General features: G+C 42.2%; 1 long non-coding RNA gene across 1 annotated transcript; it reads right to left on the reverse strand.

Annotated features, from left to right (window-relative positions):
* Window positions 1-9,290: 9,290 nt before the first annotated feature.
* Window positions 9,291-10,729, reverse strand: LOC118469502 (uncharacterized). Its single transcript, XR_004846392.2, has 3 exons — window positions 10,597-10,729; window positions 10,006-10,157; window positions 9,291-9,570 (listed from the first exon to the last, which is right to left on the reverse strand). It is a non-coding gene; the product is annotated as an uncharacterized LOC118469502 (long non-coding RNA).
* Window positions 10,730-14,933: the final 4,204 nt, after the last annotated feature.

The raw sequence follows: 14,933 nt of genomic DNA on the forward strand, positions 1-14,933 counted from the left end.
TCCCCGAGTTCATCTTCTGATATTACAAAGACGGCCACAGCCTGACAATGGAGATAATATTTTCCTTTACAATGGCTCCCAGTATCTGCTCTGGGCGAAGGCTCAGTAAGTAGCCTGGGTTTTCCCATCCCTGTCAGACAGTGGCCCAGCCCAGTGGAGAAATGAGTCCCCAGGTTGCTTAAAGGCCCAACCTGTCAGCGGTCCAGAGGGATTAGCTATTCACAGCCTCCATATTGTTCTCCAGGCCACAATAGGCTGCATGGGGCCCGACCCTTTGTCATCAACTCTGTTGTGAACTTCTGCTTGGGCAACAAAAGTGTAACACACCTGCAACTGTGGATTAGAACTTTTTTCACATTCTTCTTCTCTTGTTCTCCCTTGTCTCGTTCGCCTTCGTTCCTGGCACATCACCCTTGGCTGTGTTGTCCACATCAAAAGGCATCTTTCAGACAAAAAACAAACCAAAACAAATGCTGTCCTAAATCACAGAGCAATACTGGACAAGATACAGAAAACATTTTTTTTTACTATTTTTTTTATAAAAGAACATTTAATCTTCTAAGCATATATTTGAACCTTGAAAGAACGTTTTTCGTCAAACAGAAATCCTTCGATCTATTCGAGCCAATTACCTGCATCAAATGTTTTTACAAGTCCACATAAATGTCAGGAAGGATATCATTTCCAAGCGTCAGTCTTATTTTGACCTCCCCGCATCACCTTTAACCTCATGGAGAAAATATTCTGCCAAACGTCTTTGACTGCCACATCCCAGCAACTAAATCCCAAATCCAACCTTTTCTTAAAAGGCTTGAACTTTTCATGACCACATCAGAAATCAAAGTAATTTCATGGTTATCGTGTAGAACGTGATGTCCTAAAAAATCTCGGTGGAAGCGAGAAATTTATAGCGAGTGTTTCTTGTTTATTGCCTCTGGAGACAGCTTAGTTTGCACAGGTGCAAGAAAAAAAAAGAAGATATTTTTAAACAAAACCATGTTACTGTATTCATATTTGTATTTGTAATTAGGTGCTTTACGAAGGAATCTTTGTCATTACCACACTTTCCATCACATTATATCGAATGTGTTGGATGATAGTAAAAGCTTAGTCATCCTCATTCCTCATTTAAATGCTATTGAACTTTTTTGAGGTGGAATTTTGTGGCACAGTGGGATCTTTACCTGTTGCATTATAGACACACATCTCCTACACAGCATCCACATAGCTCAAATCAACAGCGAACACCCTGAGAAGATGTTTATCTCAAAGAATTTTCCGTTTGATATATTTATTTAAAAATATGAATTGATTCATTTTGGGTAACTGTTACAGACCTTCAATTAGACATCATTTATTCTAGATTAGTCTTATGATACATCCACGTCTAAATTGCTGGAGTGGGGATTGTCATTACAGCATATGATGGTCTCTTTGGGCTAACCTCAGGGTCACCATCATACATAAGACGCAGCTGACAGCGACACTTGGCCAGTTAACATGGCTTGATGGATTACCTGTGCGTGTAAGCGTGTAAGCGTGTGCAGGCCTGTGTGTGTGTGTGAGATGTACGTGTGTCTATGCGAATGCGTGTGTGTCCCCCCCCCCAGAGAGCCTCTATGGCCGGATGGTGTATCAGATGGCACGTTAATTACTCAGCCTTCAAAAGGGGGCTGTCCTGGGTAGAAGTGAGTGGAGGACTGATGGCTGTGTGGTGGTCAGAGAGGTTGCCCGTGGGGAAAAGGCGTGGAGATGTGGGGCACATGTGGAGATCTACACGCATGCCCACTCATCACACAGATATGCAGCCACTCACGCAGGTGAGCAGTCGGGTTACCACAGAAAAGATAAAAGACGGATGCAAAAATTACCGCTGTCTCCCTGTTTGTAATGTTTGTGTGTTGTTTTCTTTAAAAAATGTGGCATTTTATAGGTAACATCAGGAAACAATCAACGAGTAAAGTTCAAATCAGTTCGTTCCTTAACTCAACAATTTACCAAATGATGAAATTCAGTTAGCATGTTGTCGTATGACGCTACAAAATATTGGCTGCAGAAACAACTAAACACATATATCACCTTTTTAGTTGATATGGGGGTATATTAACATGCAATTTTTAGATTTTTTTTTTACAACAACAGATGCATAGCAACATTAGCATTTACTTGCAAATCCAATAGTCACCTTCCTTTTAGCTCTGTTTTGGTCTCCACAAAACTTTCTGAGGATTATATTTAGGTCAAATAAATTGTTAAATACCGCACTTAATTCATCAGCAAGAAAACTTAAGAATAGGTAGAAAGATGCTATTATGTTACTGGAAACAGCAGTCAAGTTTTAGTTCTTAATGTGGGTTTTCATTGTGAGAATAAAAAAAATCTAGAATTTTAGAACCTTTAAACGTTCTGAGTCTTTATATATTTGTGTGGGTGTTTTTGTCTGTGTGCGAGCATGTTTGTACCAGTGTGTGGGAGCAGTTCTGTAGCCAACAAACAGAAGGACAGTCGGGATGGACACCGGCCTTTGACCCCACCTGACCCGAACCATCCCCCCCTTTTCTTTCAGTCTGCTGCCCCATCACACACATACACGGAGCTTAGAGTTCCCAAAGCCCTCTCAGACCCCCTTCTTCTGTCGGTCAGATCAAAGCTCTCCGGGGGTTGAGAGGGACCTGACCCGTGGGAGAGGTGGAGGATCCTGCTGTTTGGCTAGTCGGCGGTGTGGAAAGAGACAAACAGGCAGTTTCAAGGACAGCCAGAGAGCCCCCCGGGCTGATGGAGCCCTAAATCCATAGAGGTTTCTCAAGGCCATGCATGACAGAGGAGGTTGTTTGTTCTGTCGTCATCCACAGACACGCTCACACACACACACACACTTGAAAAGACACACGGACTGTGTTTCTCTCACTGCCTCGTCCCTTCCTTCCTCGCTGCTTTAGGACGCCACACACTCTCTCTCCTCCTCCATCGGTACATCGCAGATACTCAAACTCGCTGTCTCTCTGCTTTCTGCATCCCATGGTCACCATGCAGACATTTTTCATCCATCATATTTCTCCCACTGTCTGCCCCTGTGACACTGATTAATTTGTGCTGTATAATGGAGACACAACTAATATCTGGAAAGCTGTTTGGCTGGTTTTCATACATTCTGATGCTGGTAAAGAGCGTTTAAAGAAACAAACTTCTGACACACTCTAATTTTCTAATCTGCATCAAAACCTAGTAACATAGCAACAGTAAACCTCAACACAGTAAACCAGACTCTCTGTCCTGCAGCATTTCTGACTAAATGCCCATATTTTGTTGAAATAGTCGAGCATGTTTTTGTTTTTGACCTCATTATTCATCTTTCCTGCACTGTGAATATTCCAGCAGTCTGCCGCCTCAGCCTGTGGCGTTGATTAATCTCCGTGATAATGAAGACACGCCACAAGCCCTGGTGGGGGTGTAATCACCATAATCATTTAATAATTATGTTGTATTCATAAGGAGCGGATGTTTAATGATCTGTTTACTCACTTTATCTCCACTTGATTAGATCTAATCACACCTCGGCGATACAGAGTTGTTTTTTTGTAATAATTACTTGCACCTCTGGTGGATTTCTAATGAGCCATTTCCTATATACTGAAACGTAGAAACCGTGATGGCTCATTTGCATCTATAATGCAAAAAAACCAAAACTAAATAATAGCTTATGTCAATAATCATGGGGTTGAATTTCACAATCTCTCTTAGCTGAGGACCATAAAATACAGTTTTGCAGCATGAAATTTCCTTTGAAATCCCAGAGACACCTGATGCTTGTTTGAGCTACTTCATGCGTCTCATACTCGCCTCCTCCACGTTTTTATTAAGCACCCTGCAATTTCAGACCCCATGTTCCCCTCTCCACTGCCTCTGCCTCTGGTGTGCAACAAAAAGACACACTGTAGTAGTACTCATTGACTTCCTCGCGCTCCTCTGTCTCTCCTCTTTCGTTTACAAGGTGGCAAAGCTCTCTGCAGTGTCTCAGTGCAGCTGGCATCTCCAGTAAACGGGGGAATCCCAAGTGATCTATCTGCATGGCGCTCATGTTATCTCCAGCGAGGGCATTTAAACTGCTATGTCTTTTCCACATGGTCCAGACTAGTTTAATTACCCTGCCCTGCCTCAGCTGTAGCTGTTGAACGCCCACCACTGTCTCACTATGTGGGAACCAGGACGGAGGAGGACAGGGTCCAGAGCAAAGCTGTATAATGCTAATATGCTGGAATTAGTATATGTCATATGTTGATATACAATGTGTTAAAAGAGTTAGAAAATTAAGAGCGGTGGCACATTCTCTTCTCTACTGTATACACACAAACAGTATATATGATCATATAAAAGCATTTGCATACCCAGATCCATAAATAGTTACTGTCTTGTTTTCCTATTCAATAATTATAATTTTAAACAAAGATTACTTGTTGCAGCAACACATCAGTTCATGTCATTATAGCTCTTCAAAAATGGCCTCATTTGGTCACATAATTTTTAACCCAATGTCTCATTCTGAAGGACTTTTTCTGAACTGAGCCAAACGGAATAATCCATTCATAAAATCTTCCAGCCCCTTCCCAAAATCGACCTTCCCACCATTATGCTAGTCTGGATCTTACCTGACACTCTGCAGTCCTCTGTAATTAGGGGGTCACAAATATATACAGTCTATTAATCAAAGTTATATCTGGAAAAGTTATAAGCTTTCTTAAGGCATACGTGCTCCTTCAGACCTTTGACATTCCACATTCTGTGTTATCTCTGGGGTTTTATTTTGTTTCCTCTGATTACTCCACTACTTTATGTCTCTATTTTTTGTACATAATTAATCTTCAGTGATACGCAGTAATATAAGGTTCCCAGCCTTTTTGGCTTGTGACCATTTAAACAAATAGAAAGCTTAATAGAAAGTCTTGTATTACTATGAGCTCTGTACACTTAAAGCAAACAAAGCCTGATTTGATTGAGTTTAATTTGAATAACCTTTAGAAGCCCAAAGAGGTAAAACTATCCAGTATTTAATTCTGATGTGAGCACACCACGCAGTGATACAAACAAGAGCTGTTTATTGCTTATTATTTACTAAAAATGCTATTTTTTTATGTGCCACAAATGCATAAACACCGATGTATATACCTGCAAAAGAAACAGGAACAGTTTTGAGGGGGGAAAAGTGTTGTTTGCCTTAACAAGAACCACCCAGTGTTGTGTTCATATGATACTGCAGGCCCGGCTCTGCCTGTGTCAGGTCTTCTCTGGCTCTGAGCAGTGTGAGAAGGTGAGACACTCTGATAGGATCAGCTCGAATGACCTTTTCACTCCTCTCCTCTCTTTCCTCGACTGCCCTCCATCCATCCATCCATCCTCCTCCCCCGTCTCACCCTCCATTCCCTCCCTCCCAGCACCGTTGGCGCTGGGTGGCACCCAAGAGCCGCTTGGCCCGGGGGGTAGGGTTACAAGCAGACCGGGGCCTTGGCTCACATGTTTTAACAATTTCCTCCGTCCTCTGTGAAATTATGCAAATATTTTAGTCCAGTTTCCTTGAGTCTGGAACACCAATTAAGAGTGTCTGTTTGGTTTTCATGACAGCTGTTGAGGAGACTTGCAGACAGGCAGGCCTTGCGCTAGAGGTGAAGGGCTCCCATCAAGTAGACCTGGATCCAGATGTAAGACATACAGATGCTCAGGAGGCTGCACACACGGAAGCGCTACTGATGAGGTGAGACTGGGGTATAAAAAGGGGAACATACAGGGATAAAGAGGCTGAAAAATGAAGTATGTGAGGAGGAAGAGTAACACTGACAAGGAAGGTAGAAAAGAAAACACAGTGATGACAACAAAGACAAAAGAAGAAGAGAAAGATTTGGATTTCAGAAAAAGTGAGAGGAGAGAGGAATGACTATATCAAAAGCTAGTGTAGATTAAAGAATAGCAAACCTTTGTGTTCACTTGAAGGAAACTTCCAGTGTGTGGCTTGAAACACATCAGTCTCACGCAATGATGTTCCAACACACGTCCGCCAGCAGCAGGTAAGGTCATATCAGTTATTACCACCATTTAAAAGCAGGAGGTCAAAAAACGAATGAGACCCACTGCTGGGAGTACACGCTTCTTCTGGGTTTCTACTCAGACCTGCTCCGTCTGACTTATTTTTATTCTCTCTCTTCCTTTCACCTTATCCCACCTCTGTAAAGACCAGCTACCAGTCATTCCCATCACAGGAAAACCTGATCTAAGCTCCTAAAAAGGACTATGAAGTCCGCTCTACCTCTCTGGAAGTCCATCTTTTGCTTTAAAGGCCTGGTGGCTCCAGAAATTCTCCATCATGCCGAAGAATTTGATCCAGGGGATTGTGCTGTCTGGATAAAAGTTCACCATGCTCTCTAAGGGGAATGGATCGAGGTCACGGCACTAAAGCATCTCCCTCAGTTCAAAGGTGCGCATGAACGTGAGTCCTGAGGAGAGATTCATCTTGGTTAGAAAAAAACCTCTTGAAAGCAGGGCATGTAATTGCACTATGGGGCGTGACGGACCATATCGTTATTAAACGGTATTGTTAAAGGAAATAGGAGAAAGGGGTCAATTTTGATGTAAGCCGCCTTATTGTGACATTTGAGATGAGTCCTTCACTGATGCTGGTGATAGATGGAGGAATAGCTTTGATGAGCTTATCCATCATTATAAATTATGGCATTTGGGTAGATGCCACGTGGGGGAAAGAGATATTTTATAGTATTTAAACTTCTAATTTCCTTTGTTTTAAAAAGCTAAAACTCAAAAACTGATTGAGAAAAATAATACTCTTTAATGACAATATCCTAACTTGTCCAGCGAAATTCAAAATGACAACATTTTAATTTCTATTATCTATGTTTGTCATTAGCATTTCAGGAAATGCACTTATTTCTTGCCTTAGCCAGTTAGCTTAGTTTAGCTTAACACAAAGTATGAAAACCAGGGATGGTGTCTAACCTGGATCTGCCCAAAGTTGGGGTTTTTTTTGTTTTTTTGTTTTTTTTTTAAATTTCCACCAACCAGCACTTTTAAAGCTTACAAATAAACCATTTGTTTGAATCCATACAAAAACTCACGTGTTCAGGCAACAGTTGTGAGTCCAATAGGTCACTGCTTCCAGCCAAGAAATAGTCCAGCATCTATCCTCCTTGTAAAACCACATATTCTCATTTTGACACTTAGCTTTTTATACAGTTTAAACAAACAACTTCTAACATGTTAAATAATGAGCTTTAGATGAGCTGGGAGGTAGATTTTGTTCACTTTAGACAGCTGCTCACCTGTTCCCAGTCTTTGTGGTAAGCTAAGCTAAAAGACAGCTGGCTGCAGGTTTTTTTTTTTTTATTCAAGGTACAGACATTAAGATGGTATCATTTCTCTTTTTGGCTCCCACTGAAAAAGCAAAGTGTATTTATCAAAATGTCTTCCTATTTCTTTGGGGTTTTTCAGTTGCTTGCTAAGAATAGCTAATAAGTTAAAGGTGGCCTGCAACTTTGCTCCACCTGCCAGTTGGTTCTGGTCCTCTTTTGCCTCAGTCAGTGCTCTAATGCCTTTCCTTTGTTTGGCTGTTTCTTCATCCTTCACTCTGTCCACCTCCCCCTCACCTCATTCATAATTTTCTCCCCCTATTTCCAAGCTCTCCTCTCTGCGCTGTCTCCCAGAGTTCTTAGTGTGGCGGAGCTTTTCTGCTCCAGGTGGTCTGCAGCCAGCCACCTGTGTTGTCTTTGTGGCGCTGTCATCTGTCTCCGGGCAGGCTTTGTGGGGTTGCCAGTGTGAGGACAGGCCTGGTGAGCACCGATGATGGAGATAGTGCTTTCTGCTGCTGCTTCTCCCAGACTCTCACAGGACTCCAGTGTTGCTGGACACAAGGAGCAATGTTTACACCCCCAGCCGGTCCCGAAGAGAAATCCTGGGAAAATGTTTCATTTGTCTTCCTGCCTGATTGCTTGGATTGTCCAAAAATCCAAAGTCCAAAATATAATGTTCTGTTCAAGCATTTAAATATCTCTCCAAGCAACAAATACAGATTGAGAATATGGTAAAAACAGAGTTGTAAAAATCCCAAATTTGTCATCATAAGAAAAGTGGGAAATCAGAGTCCAAAAACATTGTACCATATAATGTATTCCTGCTGTATTTGTGCTATGTGCATGTGTTAAGTTTTCTACTGGTTCTAAGTAGAACCATGATGCTCACAGGTACTGCACAAAGGCAGATCAGCCAGCAGAGATGCTCATTCACCGATTTGTTCTAAAAGGAACCTCAAGCAAGAGTATCATTATTACACTGTCAACCTGACAGACCATAATACCTTCGTACGTCATCATATCACGTATCATCCATCTTAAGATGCAGCATTTGGAATTTAAAGGAGTTACATGATCATCTGACTTCTGTGTGTATACATTTTCTAAGAATTTAAATGTTAAAAAGCATACAACCTGATTCATAACTGTCCCAAATTACCTATTGTATGGAGTTGGAAATTGAACTACACAGCATAAGAGACACACACAGTAACTTAGTTTTCACGGCTAATGCATTTTTCTTAATCTCCACTTGAGGGAAACATTATTCAGCTATGGCACCCATTTGTTTCACTATGCAACAATACAGAATAAAAAGCAAATCTGATGAGAGAAAACTGCTGAAAGTTTAAAGAAAATATAGCATATATATTTTGGGGGCATTTCTGCTTTATTTGCTCGTTATTTTCTCAATAAATAAATGAATTGTCTGGCCAGAAAACAGTCACAATAAAGATGACATAGGGGTATAGTAGTGTTGTTTTCAGTTTGGTTCACAAAATAGAACTTCAGACTACTGAATGTTTGGCATTCTTACTTGGAATGAAAAAAAATTATAAAAATAAAATGGTTAAATAGCCAATAAATTTATGCCAGTTGACTGCTGGATGAATCAAATGATTATTTCATCCAGATATTCCAAGAGAAAGTTTATAGAGTTGGTTAAAATACAACATATAAAGAATGCTTTATGAGCCTTATATACTGTAGAGGATAAAATACCTTCAAATAGGCCCCAGAAAGTCATTAAAAGTGGCACAGTCACATGATTGTTAGTCGGTTTGTCAATTTATCACTTTAATCAGAAGTAGGCACACATTACAAAAAAAGCAGGGGGCTTAATTAAACTCTCTTAAATCCCATTAACCCTTTTTTCTAAAATGAGGCCTAATAATCTACATAAATGTGATTTGAAGAATAAAATGAGTTGACGACTGCTGGTCAGAGTTTAGGCATTTCTTTATTTACCATTACACCACTGGATATGCTCTACATCCCAGGACACCCCCTCCTCCTCCTCCTCCCCTCCCTTACATATTCAGAGTTTTATTTACTCCTCATCCGGAGGGGAGAGTGTTGATAAATGACGGCGCTGCGCCCTGGGACTCTCCTGTTTAAGGAGCACCGGGGCGATTTATGAGTGCGCTCCAGCAGGCTTCAGTGTGATTAATCGACGCCGTCCTCCTCGGCCACAGGCGGGGCAGGGGCAGCAGGCCCTCCGCTGTTTGGATAGGGAGATAACATCAAAGCAGCCTGCTGCTTGTGTTAAGAAAATACTGCATTCTGGGTCAGTGCAAATGAATCCACGAGGAGCTCCAAACTGTTTTTAATGGCATTCCCATCGATATATTATCACTCTTGCAGAATTTGAGTCTAGAGGTCGTCAAATGACATTTGCAAATGTCTTTTTGCTCCTTGAACCCCCAAAAGCTTCCTTCAGGCTATATGGCTGGCTTTGATGATTTAGCTGTTCGTGTATAGGGCCGTATTTATGAATGAAGGGTGTCAGTGGGAGTAAACACTAATAAACGCTGCAGCACTAAAAACAGTGATTACCTTTAATTGCCAGAGCATAAATTTCTATTTTTCCTCAACTTAACTCTTGAGACTAAGTTTATAATGAGCAGTCAAAGGTGTTAGCCTCTGAGATATTTACCTGCCCTGCTGCTCTCCTCCACACCTGCACCATTGATCACAGGCCACACTGATGAGCAGCATGCTGCAGGGCTGACACTGCTGCTCTTTTGATCTCTCTTCTCAGTGACCTGCTCACCACAAGGCGCAAAATCCCTCTTGTCTCACTGCAGACTTAACAAAAAAAAAAAAAAAAGAAAAGAAAGAAGTTTGTCCTCAGGAAATGACGCCCAATGTTGAAATGTTAATCCCTAAAAGTAGAGCAAAGTAGAGCATCTACTGGATGCATCTAACTGAGGGCAAATTCCCATTTTAAAAATGTTTGGTTCAATGAATTTATTTAAATGCATTACCTAGTCGGGTCTGTTCTATTAAAGTGTGCAACAAAGTAAAGCAATCCCAGCCAAATCCCCTCCTTTTTTCCTCTTGTCTCATTTACACATCAAAATAGTTTCTCTACTTTCCCATTGTGAGAACACCATACTCCTCCAGTCAACTGGGAATCGTTGGGCGAATTTCCGCTCTTTATTTTCTACTCCCAACTGCTTCCCGTAGTTCCTAAAAGGATGCCAATTTAGCTGAATTCAGGCTGAGTTGAAAGGCGCTCTGTTACCTGTCCGCTGGGGTAGAACCTCTGCGGTGGCTGCCCTTTCCCATGCTTCCACTACAGGACCTCGACCACAGGCAGACAGAGGGGACACCTGTTCCCTCAGAGTGGTTGGCCAGCATCTGAAATCTTAGCGTCGGCCCTGCCTATTGAGAGTGGGCAGCACGATAAGGCCCTCGCACTGTGATGGGGCGGAGGAAACCTGAGCAGAGAGCAGGAAAGGGGATGCCTATAGCCAGATGAATCTGGTGCAATTTGCCAAAACACAGTGCCTCCTTCCACGAGACGATTACCCACACTTGCAATAGAAAAGCCATTGTCTAGTATGAGTCTCCACTTATCTGTGTATTCTTTATTGTAATGCACAGACATAATAGCCTGCCTGTGCTGCAGTAAAGGACAAAGTTTAGTGCAGGAGGGAGGAGGTGAAATTGAATGTTTCTGTAGCTGTTGGTGTAAATCAGCTCAGTTATAGTCTGGCAGGAAAAAACACTGGCCTCTTCTGGAAATACCTTTGACTCAAAATCATAAATTGTTGGCACAAAAAGCCCATCAAATTTTACACTCTTTGAACTATTTGTGTGTCTTTGGCGCTGCTCTGCCACCGTCCGGCTCCTACGGAAACAGAAAGAGCTGATTTGAGACCCAAGAACTCGTTCACGCCCCATTGAACATGGTAACTTTTTAAACATGTGGTTAAAACAGTGGAAGGCTGAAAGATGACTGTGATTCTTCTGTAGTGTTTTTTTGTATCCCTCATGGTTGCAGTATAAACCAAACCCTCAGCCACTTCCTGACCTTGTTCTGACTGGAGCTTCTGAGCATCTTTTGGGGAAGAAAAAGCAAAAATAATAAAATAAATAAATTTCCCTGACTGAATGCTGTCAGGAACATGGGTCACAAGGGCAAACACGGTGCACTGAGAGTTTGCCCAAGATGTTTCCGCATGAGCCCCTCAATGAGCCCCATACTGCCTCTCTCCTCACACCATATATCAGCCTTCCCCACTGAGGGTGAGTCACCTTCCCCATACCATCTTTGATGTCCTAAATATCCCGGAGTACAATTTGTAATCACTGTCGAACCAAACTGCAGCGATGCCTCATGCAAGCCCCAGTCGACTGCTCTCTATAAGACAATTTTAATCCTTTCAGCTTGCTTTTTTTTGTGATTTTCTCCTCGCTTCCTTTACTGTAACATCTTACAAGTGCACTCTCGCTGATATACTTGAGTCGAGTAAGCTACGGCATAAAAATGTCATGCACCTCAGTGCTCAAATATGTTGAAGATGGACACCGGGAGGCACGATGGCCACCGAGGGGCTATTACAAGAGGCCTAGGTCAATGTCTTTCGGCTGCCTTCAGAAGCCATGGGGAAATAATCGTCAGCTCTGGTGGAAAGAGTCGGAGAGGAGCACAGATGCTTGGTGCTGAAATCTTCAAAGATTCCTTCCTCCGACTTTCACTTTCAAACATATGTGCAATAAGAAGTCGGATCTGTAGAGGAGAAAAGTTTGGAGTCAGTGTGATTTACTGCAGCAGAGTTCTGTTTTAAACAACAGGATTTCTTGAATATGTCTCTTGGAATACACCAGTGGTGATTTTAAAAAGAGGGTTGTTTAGTTTTACTGTGGTGCAGTCTCTCCAGCGGCTATTGTTGATGTGTGTGGAGATATTTGAACAATATACAATTGAGCAATGGCAAAGAAAAAAAAATCACATTAAAGTTAAACATTTTCTCAGGCCACTGTCTGGAAATTCAAACACAGTTACTTCGAAAACCAAGAAAAAAAAATCCAATCCAGCTCTTTTTGGACTTTTTTTCCATTCAAGAACTTGTTGCTCAATGTTTGTTTTCTGAGAAGCACAGTCACAAGTGAAAAGCCAGAGTGTGTACAAAGTCATGGATGACAGCTTAATGTGGCTTCCTAATTTATTTCGCCACCCATCTTTTCGACTCAGAACCAGAGAAAAAGAATGTCTTTTGTAGAAGCAATAGAAGAAGGCGTGTTATTGGGGCTTAGTCCGTTAAGCTGTCCTCACCTCTCCGTCTGACCTGAGCTTGCTTGAGATGTTTTCTAGCTGAGGCATCCTTCCTGCCAGGGAAGCGGGGGGGTGATTTATGGACAAACGTGTTGAGAGGGAAATGTAAGGGCACCCGCCGAGAATTATTGATCCTGTGAATCAAGAGAGGGGAAGAAGCTGTGGAGAGAGAGCGAGAGAGAGGGACGGCCAGTCAGACAGGAGACTGATACAGAAAGGGAGGAGAGGGCAAGCGTTGTGTACAGCAGAGGCCATTAGCCTCTTCCCCCTTTGCAGGAGAGACCAGGCAATGATGGGTGCTCTCCTGTAAAAAGAGGAGGAGTGGAGCACAGGAGGGGCTCTAATAGGATAACTCCCCCATTAACCCAGGGGAGCTGCCTTTCAGAGATGCTATCACTCCGAGCACACGTCTCCGTAAGGCCTGCCACAATGTCGCCATGCAACAGAAGAAAGGCAGCATCTGTCTATCATCCGATCAGGCAGTATATAGTCAAATCTGCTAGACAGGACACATTATGGTGCAGGAAAATTTGCCTTACTGTTAATCTAAAGTATTATAAATAAAGAAGCAAAGTAGAAGTCGAGGTGGTAATCGACTACAGACTTCTGCTTCATTTCTGGGTTGACGTCATTCTAATATTCACTATATGTTTACAGTACAAACATCTGTGCGGAGCTGCTAAGCACTTAAGGAACTGTGCCTCTAACAGGCAAAACGTGCACTTGTTTTCTTAAAGTAAACACCATCTCCATGGTGAGTTTATTATTTAAAAGGTAACTGACAGTGTTCATAAAACTTCATGTGATGCCATTGTAGCCCCCGATTCAAAATATGATGTAATCAGGGTCTAATTTAGTGTGTTTACTCTTCGCTCGCATACGGTACAGCTCGATCCTTTTTTTTTTTTTTTGCCAGACGTACCAAACTGCTAAAAAGGGGGCTACTTTGATTGCACAGAGAGAGGGAGAAAATGAGACTGAAATTGTTAAATCCAATTTGCCATATCAGCATAACATACAAAATATACCCCCTTTACATGCCAGATTGCGAGCCAAATAATCCTAGAATAACAATATATTTTTAAAATTTCACAAAGCCAGACAGGTTCGTTGCCTCTTCAATGTAGCGCCCGCTTTGATTGAATAAGCCCAGCACTTAATGTATGAAGAACGAGTGTCTCCGGACACCTTGAGTGGATAACCATATGCTGTCACAGTAGACCAGACGCGCCTCATATTGAGAGCTCTGTTGACCTGGGAATTGTGTGGGAGGTGGAGAGTGGGGGTGGAGGCGCACGGGGGACTTGTGAGAGTTTTGAGAGGTACAAATCAAGGATTTAACTACTCCAGCTCTCTCTCCGATTCTCAACATATAGGCCAGCGTCCGACTGTGTTTGCGGCGGCTCGCAAATGACTGAAATTTACATTAAAGACGCAAAGAAGCACTGGGTCATGGTGCTCTTTGAATCAAGTGTGAAAGAAAGAGTGAGAAAAAGTGGGAGAGAGAAAACTGATCTAACAAGAGACACAGAGAAAGGCAGATTTTGCGCCAGTGCCAGGGGTCTTTATTGGGCCACACATTAAATCAAAGGCAGATGTTCATTCCCTTTGACCAAACCACATCAGCTGTCGCTCCCCTTGTTTCCTCCAGCCTCCCCAATTATGTCTCAAATAAGACAAACCAAAACCAACTATCAGTAAACATGCAGACTCCTCAAATTCCATAAATGTCAAGCTGTACAGACAACAAGTCAGCCAGCCTCTGTTTGTATAACTGGGAAACCCCGTTCTGGTTCCGACACAGGGCTACAGCTAGCACGCTAGTTTGGGGGAAGTGTTATTATGGTTTAACATGCCAGAAGTTCTCCCTCATCATGAAACAAACCCACCAGTCTGTCAAACAACTGTTGACTTCTTAGGGAGGCACATTATCATTTGCTCTGCTGAAGTCTTACTTGTGGTCGAGTGTTGGTACCACAGAGGAGAAGCAGTTTGTGAATAAGCAACAAAATACAAATGTTCTTTTGTGATTCACAGTGAACAGAGAAAAGGCAGCAGCGAGGGTCTGGGAGATTTTACATAATGTGCTCATGCAGTGGTCAAACATTTGTGACTGAAATGTGTCACTCTAATTCAAATGCTGATAGCACTCATATACAGCTGAAATCAGACTCAAGCGATTAGAGGTTAACCTAAAAAAATCATACAGCATACAACCTTCACAAATCCATTTCTACTTAATTTTTCATGGGAGATAGAACGTGCTCCCTTCCATTACTCTGATTGTGTCTCAAGTGTAT

This window comes from Amphiprion ocellaris, chromosome 22 (assembly GCF_022539595.1).
Source record: "Amphiprion ocellaris isolate individual 3 ecotype Okinawa chromosome 22, ASM2253959v1, whole genome shotgun sequence".
Lineage (NCBI taxonomy): Eukaryota > Metazoa > Chordata > Actinopteri > Pomacentridae > Amphiprion > Amphiprion ocellaris.